The 8,940-nt window shown below is 46.1% G+C and overlaps 1 protein-coding gene across 1 annotated transcript in view; it reads right to left on the reverse strand.

Annotated features, from left to right (window-relative positions):
- The window catches only part of INF2 (inverted formin 2), a 74,004-nt gene extending 65,346 nt beyond the window's left edge, over positions 1-8,658 (reverse strand). The window contains exon 1 of the mRNA XM_053361490.1: positions 8,253-8,658. The gene's annotated coding sequence lies outside the window, so the exon portion shown is untranslated. The remainder of the gene's footprint in view (positions 1-8,252) is intronic.
- Between the last annotated feature and the right edge of the window lie 282 nt (positions 8,659-8,940).

Here is an 8,940-nt window from a genome sequence, read left to right on the forward strand (position 1 = left end):
GGACCAGAGCACGCCAGGCACTCCTGTCTTCCACTGCCACCCACAGCTTGGTCAGACTCATGTTTGTAGCTTCGAGAACACTGTCAAACCATCTTGTCCTCTGTCGTCCCCTTCTCCTTGTGCCCTCCATCTTTCCCAACATCAGGGTCTTTTCCAGGCACAGGAGAATCGGATGCTGCAAATGTCAAACCAGTTTTTTAAAAAACCATTTACTTGAGGCCGCCTTCACCCAACATTCCTTCATTGTTACAAAAGCTATTCAACTTAAAATAGCTCTTTTATGACAGCAGGAATGGTATATTGCTCTTTTATTTGATCTAATTGGCCTTTTTAGATGGCTATGTAAATGCAGCTGTCAGACTTTAAAAAAAAAATATTCTTGCATGCACTCATTGCATTTATGTCCACCTTTTGCTGCAATAAGCTGAAATACATGATTCTACCAGATCCTAGTCCAACACTCTAACCACTACACCACACTGTTTTTACAGCCCCCCATGGTCTCAGGAATGGGGAGATATTTCCATTTTTGAGCTGGAGATGCCATGGGTTGTAGTTTGGACCTTCTGTGTGCAAAGAATTTGCTCTGCCACTGTCTCGGTGACTCATAACAAAGAATCGCACAAATTGCAGAGTTGGAAGGGACCACGAGGGTCACCCAGTCCAACCCCCTGAAATGCAAGGGTCTTTTGCCCCACATGGTGCTCAGACCCACAACCCTGAGATTAAGAGTCTCGTGCTCTTCCGACGACAGAGCTATCTCGGTAATGCAATTAAAGCAAATACAAAGCACACAATCACCATATATCAAAACAGTAAGAAAACACACAGAGAAAATGGGAACGACACTAAAACCATCCATAGTTGCAAAAAGAAAATTAAAACAACTCAAATGCCTGGTAAAATAAAAATATATTAACTGTTCACCCAACAGGTAAAGAGAGAGGGAGCTAATGGTGGGGGCGCTACTGGGTTGTTGTTTTTGTTTTTATTATGTATTTTGAGGTATTTTGTGTTGTATTTTGTATTATTTTATATTTTATTATGTATTTATTTTGGTATTTTGTGGTTTTATTTTGTGAACCGCCCTGAGACCCCTGGGTATAGGGCGGTATATAAATTCAAATAATAGTAATAACAGTAATAATAATAACTGGGCATTATGGAGAAGGGCGTTCCATAACTGTGGCACCCCTACTCACAAGGCTCTGCCTCGCATCCCAGCCAGCCACCCCTCTGAAGGCGAAGTGGAACGAAGGCCTCAAATAACCTTCATTAAAGTGGGAGAATGAGATTTTCAAGCAGATGTTGGGTGGCCATCTTGTCATGGAAGTTTTCATCGAGAGTCCTACACTTCAGGGGGTTTGACTGGATGACCCTCGGCACTCCCCTTCCTCTTCTACAATTGTACCATTCTATCTGAGATCCAAGAGAGCATAGTCAAGGAATCTGTAATTCTCTGAATAAGAGAGATGAATACTTTGCCCATCCCACATCAAGCGGGGGGTGGGGGGTGAGGGGGAGAGAGCATTGGCTTTGCATCCAGCAGGTCGTGAGTTCAGTTCCTAGTGTCTCCAGGTAGGGCTCAAATGCTGGAAAGCCACTGCCGGTCAGTGCAGACAATACTGAGATAGATGAACTGCCTGACTCAATATCTTCCTGTGCTCCCATGATAGACCGCTCTATGGAGGGACTGTAGCTAAATTACAAAGTCCTGGGTGGGTGGGTGTGGAAATCCCAGTCCTCAGCATCTCCATGGATGACAAGATCAGGGGGCAGAGGATGGGGAAGACCAGAGCTTTCCCCCCCCCCAGCTGGAACTCACCTGTCAGGTGGGCGCCACTGACATGGTAAGAAAGCAAGGGAGGCATTCATTGTGGTGAATTCTTTTTCTAGAAAAATAGCCCTGGGGAAGACCCTCCTCTCCCTGGGACCCAGAGAGCCCACAACAGTCAAAGCAGACATTTCTGGGCTAGGTATCTAAAGAGCCCAGCCGGATATGATACAGCTTTCTGCGTTCCTCGTCAAGCTTGCTTTTGAGGAATAATAGCCTTTGATTGCAGACGTCTGTGATTTCTCCTCTGTGTTGGTGCAGAACCAACAGTGCTGGCTGACTGTCCTATGTTCCTAGGACCTGTTATTAATACAGGGCTGTCACGCTGCTCTGAAAGTACATGATGGGGAAGGGCAGAGTGGGGATCTGTCTTCGGACCCAACCAACTCCCCACACCCTGTTGGCCTTCCTCTCTACCTGGGGAAGGCCCTGACGCACAGCTTTAAAGCCTGCAATTTTCTTTGGCCCACATTCCTCCCTCTGTTATTTTCCACACTGCCTGTTTTTTGTGTGTGTGACTTGGGAGCACCTTGGGGGCAGGCATCTGTCTAGGCCAGCGGGGTGTGTGTGTAATTTCTTTCTGTTCATCAAAACAAAATCTTTGCAACGATCATCGCGTACAACTTTAGGAGGAAGATTTGACCAGTTTGTTTAACACTGTTATTATTATCATTAGGGCTTTTTTCCCCCCCTGCCAAAACTCACCAAAACTCAATTCTAGCACCTCTCAGGTGGGCGCCATTGTCATTCTAAGAGAACCAGGGGGTGTTCATAGAGAGTTCCGGCACCTCTTTTTCTAGAAAAATAGCACTGGTTATTATAGATCTCAGGGAAGTTAAACATGGTTTGCCCTTCAGGTACACACTGCATAAACAAACATGTCCACATCTGTGAGTCCAAATGGGGAAATCGAGATATGTAGTTCTGCAGTCCAGATATCCTGCTGTATTCTGGGCTACATTCTGTTATCCACATTTCTGTTCATATACAAAATAAAGATATACCAATCTGCAGTAAATGTCTCCATGTTTCCTTCCTTTTAATGTGCAAAGTTTTTCAGTCAGAGTAACTGGGCATACTTTTGTACAATGGTACTCCATGTTTGTACCTTTAAAAAGCTTTCCAGTAATTCCCCGACCTTACGCAATTCTGTACTGTGCCATGTTCTCTGATGGGATGGCACAAACAATGCCTTTACACACTGTTAATTTCGCTGCTCTTACTGGTCCCTCCCAAGTCCACCAACAGGATGTTGACAAGTCATCTCTCACTTACCAGAGGCAACTGGGTGTGTAGCTACTTATAACTTAAGCCTTAACCGCCACCACTGCAGCTGCCACGAGAGAAAATCATGGGCAACCAGCCCCATGACTTGCATTTTCCCTTTCCTATTTATTCCCTGCCTCAGATTTTCACAGAATCATAAAGTTGGAAGGGATCTCCAGGGGTCATCTAGTCCAACCCCCTGCAATGCAGGAATCTCAACCAAACCATCCATGACAGAGGACCATCCAGTTGTTGTACTTGGCATCCGTCTGTCACGGGAGACAACGGAGTGCGCCTCCAGTGGTGAAGTCAAGCCACTGCGTGAGCAGCACTGGAATGGCCTCCCTGGGGCGCAAACCTGGAGATCGAACCTGCAACCTTGGTGTTAACAGCACCAGGCAGCGGTTCTCAACCTGTGGGTCCCCAGATGTTGTTGGACTACAACTCCCACCATCGCTGACCACTGGTCATGCTGGCTAGGAATGATGGGAGTTGTAGTCCAACAACATCTGGGGACCCACAGGTTGAGAAACACTGCGTCTAACCCAATGTGGCAAGGCTACAATATTGACAAACCATAATATGGGTGATGGCCCCATCATATGGAGGAGCTGTTCTTGCTGGTTTTGATCTTCTATCTTACAAGCTACTTTTAGAACACAGGAAGTGCTTTTTTTAGGAAAGCAGCCCAACCCCATTTTCCATGAGGAAGTACAAATATATATTTTAGCTTCTTCGTTTCCCAGCTATATTTACAATCACCGGCCATTGAAACCCTCCATTCTATTCCTTCTGAATGGATGGGTGATAGAAGGAGGAGAAGCTTGTTCCTGACATCCTGTAATCTGATTGGACTATGTTGGCTTTGGAACTTGATGCGCACGGACGCTTCGTGTTCACATTTTGTGATCATGTTGGATGGGTATATTTCTCCATTCGTCCTATTTATATCCTGCCTCTCCTTCGAGGAGATCAAGGCTGTATGCATGGTTCCCCTTCCATGACAGGTGTGTATAAAATAATGCACAATGCAGAGAAAGGCAATCAAGGGCAAACCTCATCTCCTTATACAGAACTAGAAACCCGAGCCATCCAATGAAATGGAAGCTTAGAGGATTCCTGGAATTCATAGAACGGTAGAGTTGGAAGGGACCCCGATGGTCATTGGGAATGATTGCAGGAATCTCAACACACGACCCCACAACAAATCTGAAACCAGACCAGACCCTGCTTAGCTTAGCAAATATGCTGGCAGTTTTAGCTGCATCACTAGGAGGATTGAGAACAGATTATCAATCCCGAAACCTTCTGCGAACAAAGGCCTTTTCAGTAGTTGCACCCGCCCTGTGGAATGCCCTCACTGCAGATGTCAGTGAGTTAAATAACAGAAAAAATATTGTAGATATTTGAAGGCAGCCCTGTTTCAGGAAGCTTTTAATGTTTGATGCTGTTGGTTTTCCTATATTTTTGTTAGAAGCTACCCCATGTGGCTGGGGCAACCCAGTCAGATGGGTGATTATTATTATTATTATTATTATTATTATTATTAATGCTCTACCACTGAGCTACAGTCCTTCCCTATGGTCTCAGGGACCCTTTGGCCACTTACATTAATAAGATTCCACTTAGGATTGCTTCACGCCTGTATGTACATTGCCTGATATTTCTTCACTTGATGACTGGCAGATAAATAGCCAAGCTGCCTCCGTTGAAACACATGGTTTATCTTATGTAACTGTGCGGCATAAAGTAATGGATAAAGTACAGTGAGATTAATTGGAAGTCAGTTTTAAATTTCTTCTCTATAAGTTTTATAATTGTGTTCAGTAGCAGGACTATATATGATGATAATTATATTAATCTTCTTGTAGCTTATAGTGTGGTGGTTTGTTTGATTTTTCTGTTACTTTGTTTGTTTGTTTGTTTGTTGTATGTTTGTTTACTTGTATGTATGTCTGTTTTCTCATAAATGTATTTATTTTAAATTAATAAAGATATATTTTAAAAAAAGAAACACATGGTTTATCTGTGACAATGCAAGAGAATAGGCATGCCCTCTCTATGGGGTTAGATCTGTGGTGATCCATTCACATGTGCACATCGCTAAGGGATGCTGCTGCCATCAAGGGTGGAATGTGCAGACAAAAGCCACCCCTCTGTCCGGCCACTGCTGCCCCCCACTTGGCCTGCAAGCAAGCGTGCGAGGCCTCAGGGAAGCAAGTCAGGGTAGTGGAGAAGCCTAGGTGTTCAACTGCACAAGGTGTGGAACTGCCCTGGGCAAGGGCCTTGCACTAGATTCTCTCTACTTTTTGTTGCCTTGCATGGTAGATTCTGGGGTCAGGCTGTGTGTTTTTAGGGGCAGCTGTGGGGAGGAGGAAGGGGAGGGAAGCAGCTATCAAATTGCAGCGTAAACAACTTTGCAAAAATAAAAGCTAATCATAAAAATCTCGGGTTTATATTTCTGGCTTAAATAAAAGCTAACGGACGTAATTTGGTACATGTACTGAAGTACAGATCACATTCAGAGGAAAACAAACTGAAAGGGGATGCGAGCTTTTATTCAGGGACAAGTGTGCGAAGCAGAGAGGAGATAGATGCGTCAGCTGAAATTGGAAGGAGGAGATAACACTCTTCTTAGATTTCAATTGCATCGGTCAAAAACAGAGATGGTTGGGGTGAAAAAACTTGCTGAGGCAGCTCGCAATTTCAGAGAGGGTATACTATTAATTGCACCTGTGCAACTTCATACAAACGTCCTATCACCATTGCAGCCTTGCTCTGCTATGGGGCAACAAGACGGAGTAAAGGTTTAGGATTGGGGTGCCGGTCATTGCTACCAGAAGGAAGTGGTTGGAATGACCATCTAGTTCCTAATATGCAGTGACATTACAAATTATGCAAATCAAAACATAATAGTCATCATAGCACAGCAGTGTTGGGTTTAGAGCAAGGGATCCAGGTTCAAATAAAATTAGGAGATGATTCACAACTCCGTGATAGATCATATGATCTGTTTGTACAAGGTCCTGTGTTTAATCCTAGACACCTCTCTCTCTCTGGTCAGGGATGATGGGAATTGTAGTCCAAAAACTGCTGGAGACTCAAGTTTGGAAAACTAAACTCTGGGCTAGATTGACCAATGGTCTGGCTCAATCTATGCCAGCCTCAACTCAGTTTTATTATGCAGATTCAACGAAACTGTGAAGGATAAGCCTATCAGCTATCTTATTTGAACCTCCATATTCAAGGGCAGGATACCTCCAAATATGAGTTGTTTGGGGAGGGCTGATACCTCCATGCTCTGTGGGCTTCTCTGGTTAGCTGGAAACAGGATGCAGGTCTCAATGGACTCATCTTCTGACCCAGCAAGGCTCCTCTTATGTTCTTATCGCCACAAAGCTCACTGGATTGTGGAATACTCTTAAGTCACTGTCTCTGAGGCACAAGGGAGTAACATGACTGTCACTGTCCCATGACAGCCCCACACTGAATGTTCTTCCTCTGTTTGTTCAGCTTGCAAAAATCAGTGTTTCCTCTCCTTTTAACTGATACTGTTATCCTCCACTCCATAAATATGAGGCAATGCCACTGCCTGTTTAACTACATCTTATGCCTGTTTCAGTTGCGCTGTGATTTATTTTAAAAACAACAACTGTTAGCTGCCTTGCAAATCAGTCCCAATGAAGGGGAGAGATCTCCATGTTTTTAAATACATAAATAGCTCCGGGTCACAGCTGCAATTTCTGCCCATGTGATTTGGGGCAGATCACGGAGTTACTTACCTGACACACTAGCAACCCATCCTTCCAACGACCAGCCACACATTTTGCCCTGACCAGGGGGGCAGAAGTTGCAGGTGTTATTAGGAGTAGTCTGGGAGCAATCAGAGGGCAGTGAGAGGTAAACCACACCTCTCCCAATAGCATAGGAGCAAGGCCTCAGCCTAAGCGCTTTTTCATGCAGCTGTTTCAAAGATAAAGTTATTCAGAGATAAATTTGCATAACCTGCCCTAAAGCGAAGGTGGGAAAGGATTTGAAGGCTGTAATTCTGAGAGGGAGTAGCCACGCTGAAGCGAGTGATACTTTCAAGTAAATACACATACATTAAGTTTATGCATGTGGGAGAAAGTACATATTCACTGGAACCATACGCATGAGATTATAGCCTTGAGGGCAAATGAATGGACACTAACTAAGCAAATATCCTCTACAGGTTGCCTACTGATCGTCACTTAACCAACAGAACGCCCATGAATGAGAAGAAGAAAAATGTGCCACCTCTCTCTAGGCTGTCACAAATTTCGGGTGGGAATCAATCCCATGCCAGCAAATTCCTGTTGCACAATGAAAGCTGATTCGGAAGTCTTGCATGTCAAACCTGATTCCACAAAAAGATAAGAGTTTTGGGGCTAAGGAAAATGACAAGGAGACACACTGCAAAGTAAGGGACAACACCTTGCTTGACACGACACCATATAACTTCCTCGCATAGGCATCAGAATGAATGCTCAATAAACAGGACGTCTCTACACACACACACACACACACACACACAAGTGAATATATCAAGGGCAATTGTGCAGCCCTCAAGATGCTGTCTGAATCCAGTTCCCATCATCCCCAGTTAGCACAGCCAATGGATGATGGGAGTTGTAGTTCTACAGCACCCTGGAGGGCGGCCACAGATTTCCCCATGCTTGCACTAAGGCACAACTAAATCCAAGTCAAGAGAACTCCAGTTGGCAACAACCCTACAATTGCCCAAGTGATGGAGTTGCTTTGGCTGACAAGAGTTGGCGGCTGGGAAAACCAGCCCTTCCATGATCGCTCAGAACTAGGAGTGAGTTAAAGAAGTCGCAGCAAAGGGAAGGAGACACAGCTGGTCAAGTGAGTTCTAGTTCAGGGGAGCTTATTCCGCAAATAAATCTGTTACAAAGACTACTGAAGAGAGGAAGAACAACAACAACGAGAAGAATTAAGGAACTGTGTATTTGCTGCGAGGCAAAAAAAAGGCTCCTTGGATCTATTCTCTATCATTATTTAATAATTCGCAAATTGCAATATAGTCGATAAACACAACCTTCGTACGTCCAGCATTCCTCCCACCCAAAGGCTCCCTTTTCAAGCCCTGGGAAACCGAGAGGGATCTTACCCGGGTGGAGACAGCACCGCTCCCCTCCTTAGTTTCTCCTTCCTCCGCTTCTTACTTCTTCGATCCAGCCGGGGATGGCAGCCACATCCTTCGCCGCCGGCTCCTCCTCGACTCCTTCGCGGACCGAGCGCGAAAAGCTCAGGGGGAAATAACAAGCCGAGGGCGGGAGGGAAAGGGATCTAGCGGATCCCCCCGCAGACAGGCTTCCAGGATGGACGAAATCAAGACGCTGCTGCTGCTGCCGCCAGCCAGTCAAGCTCCGCTGCGTCTCCACCCTGCAAGAAACTCGCTGGGAGCCGGAGAGCCCTGCCCGCGCTCCCACGTGGAAGGCGCGGGGGAAGAGGAGGGCTGGGCGCCCGGCGGCAGAGCCCGCAAGGCGGGGCCTGGAGCTGCCTGGCAGCCGGTTACGAGGCAGGCAGGCAGGCAGGCAGGCAGGCTCGGCGGCTGCACCGGGGGTGACTTGTCCTGCCTGCTACAGAGAAGGGAAAGGCGCGTTCCGGAGGCGACTCCGGAGAAGGAAGGTCTTTCCTTGACTCCTACGCAGGGAGGGCGCAGAGGGTCGCTTCACACGTGGCGGCTGACACGCGGGTTGCTCTTGAAAGGAACGCCTCCCCTCGCCTGATGGATTTATTTTTTGCCAAGCTGCCCGAATGTCACCTTTTTTCTTCCCACGCCGCACAAGACGCCC

Source organism: Podarcis raffonei, chromosome 1, assembly GCF_027172205.1.
Source record: "Podarcis raffonei isolate rPodRaf1 chromosome 1, rPodRaf1.pri, whole genome shotgun sequence".
Taxonomy (NCBI): domain Eukaryota; kingdom Metazoa; phylum Chordata; class Lepidosauria; order Squamata; family Lacertidae; genus Podarcis; species Podarcis raffonei.